The following is an 8,598-nucleotide window of genomic DNA, read 5'->3' as shown; positions in this document are numbered from 1 at the left end:
AAATTTTACTCTAAAGCTGAGTCTATTTGGTCCCATTCTAATTAGAGTAAAAAAAAAATTTTGTTGTAAAAATAAATAAATAAATAAATACTTGAGTGTCTGTTTTCTGACTACTTTCAAGGTACTGTTGAGCAAGGCACTGACTCCATTCAGCTCCAGTCGTCCAGCCCACGACATGGGGAACAGTTCCTACAAAGATGGATGCATTCTCCCAAAAGATTTGGCAAGACAACAAATTACTTTTCAGGATGATAAGGTGTCTCGCGCTACTCCTGAATGCTTACGGATGTATTGATTTGATCAAGGACTGATATTGATACTTTTTTTTTTTTTAATCAACAGTATAGTGTATCTGTTCCAAGGTGATAATTTGGTTTGGTTTGGTTTATTTTGATCATTTATCCTTTTGGATATCATTGTGACAATTTGAACATTTCATCATACAATTACAGCATATAAAATAATCGAAAAGAAAAAGTGCTGACGGCAAGAAGCCAAAGCTTATTGATTGCCTTCCTTATACTATACTAGGGACGCAAAAGATCGAGCAAATTGTTCATTAAAAATCATCTGTGGATGATTTGAAGTTGTTGATATTTCCATCAGTTCACCTTTCAGGTGGTGTTAGGTGATCAAGTTGATTGATTCGGGGTAATTAGATTCAGTCCAATAAAGTTGTTAATAGTTAGATCAGTTCATCTTCACAAATGATATTCGTAGATCACATGTAGATTGATTGAGTCCAGTAGCATTTGACAATCATTTTGGACAGTCAGATGGGAAAAGTTTCTACAAACTGTTTCATGAAAAATGTCCACAGATCAGATCAAACTTTTTTTTCTCTGTTTCTCACAACATGTCCGTTCTTTGTCATGCTGACAATAGGCTGCCATGTTAAGTGCTTAGCGTGCAGGTGAAGTCCCAATCTCGGACTCTCGGCTTTCAAAACATTCTAAATATAACATCGCAGCTGCCGCTTCTTGCTACATGCTCGACCGTGTGTATGCAGGCGCGTGTTTTTATAACCGTGTGTGTGTATTGGATTATCCTATTTGTGTAAATGTGTCTACATGCATGCATGTGTCCAAGTTTTATGAGCATTATAATATATAGTATGTGTGTGCGCATGTGTGGACATGCAAAAGCCCACCAGCGCTTTCCATGATTCCTTTTATAGTATGAGGGCCGTGTGGTGGTATTGTCAGCTCAAGGAAAGAATTCGTTTGATTCACTTTACTGTACTTTGTTGGAAAGGTCAAGACAAAGCTTCTGAAACTTTTTTTTTTTTAAACAGTAGTCACTACCACAAGTTTCATATCTTTCTCTACATCAAATAAAATGCAATATATATACTATTGTAACAAGAAGTATCCAAAACCTTTGGACTAATAAATGCATAAATTGTTCTTAAAGGGGACGTCAACCTTAAACATTTGTTGACAATATGTTATATGTGACCTCACTAGTCTAAACATGACATTCTGATTAATATTACATTTTGTCGCTGTCCTATGAAAAACACTTATGTCCCTTTTTCATTTGTATTTTACAAGTTTTTGGGATTTCTGCATTCAGTTTCACCCCTAAACGTAAAAATGCAACAACAAAAAAAGACAAAAAATGGACATAAATGTTTTCACAGGACAGCGACAATTTGTGGAATATGAGTTATGGAGCAAAATCCAGCCGTTTTTATCCATCTCAGGGGGACGGCCATTTTGCCACTTGCTGTCGGCTCAGGCAATGACCAATCACAGCTCACCTGCTTTCTGAAGCCGAGCTGTGATTGGTTGTTATCTGAGACCAGAGCAACTGTGACGTCATTTTCACTCGACAGCAAGTGGCAAAATGGCCGCCTTCTGATATTGATAAAACCGCTGGATTTTGCCCGTTCACTCATATAGCACCTACACAGTATTAACCAGAGTGCCATATTTAAACTACTGGGGCTTCATAGAACACATTATTGTCAAGAAATGTATTTTGGTTTGACTTCTCCTTTCAAATTGAATTGGATCTTCATCTAAGTCACAACTTGACAATCACCGCCTTAAACTACCACACAAACAATACAAACACGACTTCTAAACCCAAATCTCAACCTGAAAAGAAAATGTGAAAATGAATCCCAGGAAATCGTGATTTTATATCATATTTATATGTCTTTTTTTGTTTTACAATTCAGGGAAATCTCAAAGTTCTTTTTTTTTGCACTGTACTCTCTCATACTCATCACTGGAAGTTCAACATGTCATATCACGGCAATTTGGCAAAGCACGCTTTGAAGTCTTGTGTCCCATGATTGGCACAAGGAAAAACTGTTTACAAATGTGGAGAGATGTTTTGTCCTGAACTGCAAATTGATCGTGAGACATATAGGCCGACGTGCTACCCCATAATTCTAACGATATGAACAGTAATGTTGTGCTTTATGTAAGCTATCCTCATTGGACCCCCTCTGGGTTTATTTTTTGTCCCCTGGAAAGGACGCGGCACCAGGCAGGGAAACCCTGCAATAAATAATACTTACCGGTAGTACTCATGTAACTCTTTGCGTCTCTCAAATGACATGGCCTCTCAAAACCACCGAGGCACCATATTAGTGACTCTTCTGCTTCAACACCGCTACGTGTCACAGCTAAGGGAAGTGGGGAAAAAGATATTAATATACTGCCGGTAGATTAATGATTGGATGAAAATAAAGGGAAGCGGTCTGAATTGTGAACCCATCCATTCGGCCATTTTCTATAGCACTTGTTCACAATTTGTTGACATTGGATCAAATATTGACCCATTTGAAACATTTAACAAGTATCAGAACAAAGCCACGTGTGGCCTTGATTGACCTGCGGTAGTACGAGCAGGTTCTTGGAGGAAAACACACCTGTAAGAGGAATGCACTGTGGGCGAGTCACGTTTCTCCAGTGGTGATTCATATTCTGTTCATGTTTTGAATACGCGTACTGTATTACAACTTGTTGCTGTCAACACAGGATTCGGATTGATGTCATCTTTACATTTTTGAGGTACTGATGGGGAAACGGAGCAATACTGTACTGTAAAGTTTGATATAAATATCTGGTGTTCATATTTTTGTCTGGTCTTGTATTTGCCAAAATAATTCTACTGACTAATTTTAATGCTAGTCGCCATGTTGGGGCGGATGTGACGTAGAGTAGAGTAGAGTAGAGTAGAGTAGAGTAGAGTAGAGTAGACGTTGTCACGTTTGGATGCACTGTTTTGTTTGTTTTTCTTTTTTTTTTCTCTTTCTTTTTTCTTTCTTTTCTCTTTCTTTCTTTGGGTGCCCTGTACTTCTATAATAGTATGCTGTTTTTAAGTTGCCTTTTTGTTGTATAATTGTTATTGTTGCTGTTTAAACTTGCACTACTTTTAATTTGATTTGTATGCTGATTGCTATTGCTATTGCTGATTGTGCACGTTCAATAAAGCAAAAATAATAATACGAATAATTTGGATGCACTGGAGTATTTCCTCTTTCAACATCATGTGACCACTTCCTGACTTGTCATTGGAGCATTTTTGATTTGCTCTCAGGTCACATGATAGCTATCGCTTGGATGCTAATGCTAATGCAACAGGATAACAGTTGGCTTTTTTTTTTTTTTTTTTGTATGTAATGATGATTTTTTTAAATGTCAGTGCGGCACCACATTTGCATTTCAAATGAACTTTGTCCACCAGGAGGTCCGTCGGTGGAAAAAGAGGCTTAAATGTGTGCAAAGCGCCTCCTTTTGTCGCATCACATCACTCAGAAAACGGGCGTCATCTGTGACAGATTGACGGATGTTCGTTCAGTATTGACTCTGAAGAGTTGCAAGAATGACTCACTCATTCAAAAAAATAAATAAAATAAAAAATGCCACGAAACTGCTGAACATCACGTTTTTTTGCTTTTTTCAGGCAAGTATGGCTGACATTTGTCATGACATCCTGACAAATACATTCTGTGAGCTATAAGCTTGCTTTTTAATATTTCTCCTTCTGAGTACTACAGGTACTCTTGAAAGTGACATTTTACTGAGAAAAATACAGTCTTTATGTAAAGGATCTTTTTTAGTTTTATTTATTTATTTTAGTTGTTTTTTATTTATTTATTTTTATTTATTGTGTTTGGCTGGCAGCCGCTAACGCTGGTGGCGTATTATATAGTTTTAGTAAATGAGAGCGTAAGGTGTTTTTTTTTGTTTTTGTTTTTTTGTCAAAAAAAGGGAAAAAAAAACTGCATAGTAAGACAGAACTGGCAACTAACACGGGACAGTCTCAGAAAATGAGAATATTGTGATGAAGTCCATTATTTTCTGTAATGCAATTAAATGAGTAAAAATGTCGTACATTCTGGATTCATTACAAGCCAACTGAAATATTACAAGCCTTTTATTGTTTTAATATTGCTGATTATGGCTTTTTTTTTTTTTTTTTTTTACTTGGTCTGAGGAAATATTCTAATATTTTGAGAGAGGATATTTGAGTTTTCTTAAACTGTGCAAGCCATAATCAGCAATATTAAAATAATAAAAGCTTTGCAATGTTTCAGTTGATATGTAATGAATCCAAAATGTATGGTATTTTTGCTTATTTAACTGTATTATAGAAAATAATGGACTTTATCACAATATTTTAATTTTCCGAGACAGTCCTGTATATACACATTCTCAAGAATTCATGAGAGTGAAAAAAACTAAAATATGGAGGCCTCTGTAATCAAATATATGTGATCCTTTAAACATATTTTTCAAAATACTTTGTAGATAAATATAACATGCACATTAAAATACACGAAAACAATTGTTTGTTTTTTTTAGACATCTTGCGTTTCGTTCCACCTTAATCTCAGATGGCTAATTTATTGGCATATGCTGTATGACAATCTGGTTTATAAATTTGTAAATGTGACTCTGATGTCTCTGCCAATCGCCAGGTGAACGTTGGAGCAGCCAAAAAGTAAAAGCAACCCGTCTTGGAAGAGGCAACCTTGGCAGAGGTGGCAGACCAACAGGCTTGAGCAGTTTACGTGTCAATGAAATGAAGCCTGTGGCCTTCATACGTCGGCGAGAGAGAGAGAGAGAGAGCGCACCCTGCACCCAACGTGTCCTTTGGGCTATTCACAAGACTGCCAGCTGAGGTTTGACCTACAGGATCTCAGCTCATATTTCCCAAGAACATTGCTGCAACCGTGTCGAAGCCAACAACGCTGCGCCGTTTGCGCCATCAACGCAACACGGCAGTCTCGCAGCGGATCAAATTGTACAAAAAGTCATGCATATGCTCTGTTCTGACTTGGTTCGTGGTGGATCAATCATCTCAACATTGATCACTGATTACTAGACATTTCACCCCGGTAAGACAGCACATGATTGGTTGAGTTGGTAGAACCGACCGGTGAGTTCTAACCTGTTTACCGGGTGGTTGATCTGAACGTTATGAAACAACTCCATGCAAGCCTGAAGTCAACTTGTGTATGTCTTTGTGTTAACATTTTTTTTTTTTGTGTAAAGACACCCACCCATTTTCTAGTGCTTATGCTTTCCACCGTCGTGGGTAAACTGGAGCCAATCCCTTTTGGACTTTGAGGCGGGCTACAGCCTGGACTAGTTGCCAGTAGTGATGGCACTTTTGGTTCTTTCAGGGGAGCCGTTCATTCGGGAGCCGTAAAAGAACCGTTCAAAAGACTGGCTCTTTTATGTTTTTCTTTTTGTTTTTTTTAACATTTTTTTGAAAATGGCAAAAAATGACATGGAATAGTCTAAAAAATAACATTCAATGAAGTTTTATTCTCTTAGAACAGGGGTCGGCAGCCCGCGGCTCGAGAGCCGCATGTGGCTCTTTAACGCCGCCCTAGTGGCTCCCTGGAGATTTTTCAAAAAGGTTTGAAAATTGAAAAAGAGATTTTCTTTTATTTTATTTTACCTCCCCTCTAATATATTTCCCTTTTTTCACTTGAGTTGTACAGATTGTTGGTCACATTGAAGGAGGAATGAGTATGGGTATAATTCACCCAATTTGGGTAAAAAAAAAAAAAAAAAAAAAAAAAGGACCAATCCACTATTTGGGTCAATTTGACCCAACTTTAAAAATAGATAAATACAATGAAATTGTATTGTTTTATACAAAACAACACAGAAATTTGAGTTGCATTTACCCAAGTAGCGAGTCCGTCCCCTTTTTTGACCGATAATTGTGTTATTTTTAACCCAATTGTTCCATTAAGGTCGCCGGTGAGGTGGAGCCTATTCCAGTTGACTTGGGTGAGAAGCACTGCTCACAAAAGGCACATATAAACAAACAAGCATTCACACCTGTAGGCAATTTAGAGTGTTTAATGAACCAGAAATACATGGTTTGGAAATGTGGGGGAAAAACCTTGAGAACCCAGAAAAAATCCAGGGAGAACATACAAGGAGGGCGTGAGCTGAAATTTAAAGCTACTAAAACTACTGTTCAGAAGTTTGGGGTCACCAAGAAATGTCCTTATTTTTCAATGGAGATAACTTTAAACTAATCAGAAATGCATTTTATACATTGCTAACGTGGTAAATAACTATTCTAGTTGCAGATGTCTGATTTTTAGTGCAATGTCTACATTTCTAGCAACTATCACGCTAGTGTTCGAAAGGTACACGGTTGTTTGCTCATTACGTCAGAAGGCTAATGGATATTAATTAAAAAGAAAAAAAAATTGTGCAATATTGTTAGCAATTTAGTGAAGATTCTTATTAAATTCCAGAGTAGTCACTGGAATTGACTCACAGTTCATGTTGACGATGAGCAATGGCCAGTGGTGCACTCCTGCTACGACCTTTATCCATTCTTAATTTTGAGCTGTACACTTCCACACATTTAAAATGCAACAAAATTGTGACCCATTCAATGAAGCAACATGGTTATTTTTACCTAGAAGAGGCAGTTATTTTTATTTTATTTTTTTTTAAAGCTGTTCATCATGTGATTAGATCAGTCACTTTAACCTCCACTCAAAGTGATTGATAGTGAAGAGAGGCCCCAGATTGGTCTGCTTAAAAAAGGTTGTGCCTGTGACAGTCTTGTGACTCTCTGGCCCGACATATTGAACATAACCTAACCAAGTCAACATACAACAACAACAAAAAACACACAGTATGACATATGTATAATGTTTACAAATTGAATCCATCGATGACTTTTAGTCCGGACACAATTAACCAGTGTTGCCACAGTTACCTTGAAAAAGTAACTTAGTTACTTTACTGATTACTTGGTTTTAAAAGTAACTAAATTGCGTTACTGATTACTTGATTTTAAAAGTAACTAAGTTAGATTAGAAGTTACTTTTTTAGTTACTTTCAGCAGCTGCCGATAACACCATCTCAACATAAAAATAATGCAGTAGAAACGGAGTTCCAAATACTTTATTGAAAGTGCATTTTTAACATGAAAATAAAGGTTTTTTTTATGAAAAACAAAATAGGCAGTCTCTCTTGACTTCTTGTAACGTAAATAATTTTTATAAAACAAAAAATTAAACTCTATCCAGGTTGAAAATGAAAATCCCCTAAATTCCTCTATTGTTTGTTTGTTCCGCTATTCCAGTGTGTACTCATGTATCAGTTTAAATATTTATTAGTAGTTATTGACAGTTATAATTGTTTTTTGGTTTGTTTGTTTTTTCTCTTCAAAATAAGGATCAGGAAAACAAAAGGTTGATAATTTAATGTTAAATATAAATATTTAACCTTTAGACAGACACCAACACAATTAAACAGAATATTTGCACATTGTGAAGTATTTCAGAAACATAAATTTAAGACATGAAATAAACCTACCGTCCAGCCAAAAGAAATTGAATTAATTAATTGAATTAACACAGTCAGGATGTGCAGCAAACAAAAATATAAATGCAACACTTTTGTTTTGCTGAAGTTTTTCATGAAATAAACTAAAACATTAAGACATTTTTCGACACAAAATCATCTAAATCTTTTTGTTGGCCTGTCCTGAGATAATACAAATCCTCTCACGGGTGTGGCATATCAAAATTCTGATTTCACGGGGATGCCATCTAATAGGCTGTCCATAATAACTTGAAGAATGTCAACTTCCAGGAAATGTGTACAACAACAACACGTACAACATGGAGCTGTGTGTTATCGTTCTGCAACATGATAGTTGTGGTCATGGATGAGTAGCGCAAACAGTATTTCGCTCGTATCTCATCATGGTATCTGAGTGCATTCAAAAGGCCATCAAAAATAAAATAACACGCCTGTGTTTGTTGTCCATAACATACATACACTTGCCCATACCATAACATAAAATCACATATTTTCATTAGTTTGATGTGAATGTGATCCTAATTTATGTTTTTTTGTTTCCATGCAAACTACTGAGAAATATAAATGGTGATTTCTTCACAGTAGTCTAATTTTTTGAAACCCTGTTTTTGTGGGTTTTACAAACTGAAACAAGGTTAAGAACCACTGCATTAGCAAAAAAAAAAAACATCTGCAGCAATCGTCACTCTTTAATACATTTACAAATCAGAAGCTCCGGTTGAGTATGGCGTGTTTTATTTATGTTTGTTTCATGTCGTTAGATAAATAT

This window comes from Festucalex cinctus, chromosome 7 (assembly GCF_051991245.1).
Source record: "Festucalex cinctus isolate MCC-2025b chromosome 7, RoL_Fcin_1.0, whole genome shotgun sequence".
NCBI classification, from domain to species: domain Eukaryota; kingdom Metazoa; phylum Chordata; class Actinopteri; order Syngnathiformes; family Syngnathidae; genus Festucalex; species Festucalex cinctus.
This window is presented reverse-complemented; position numbering follows the sequence as displayed.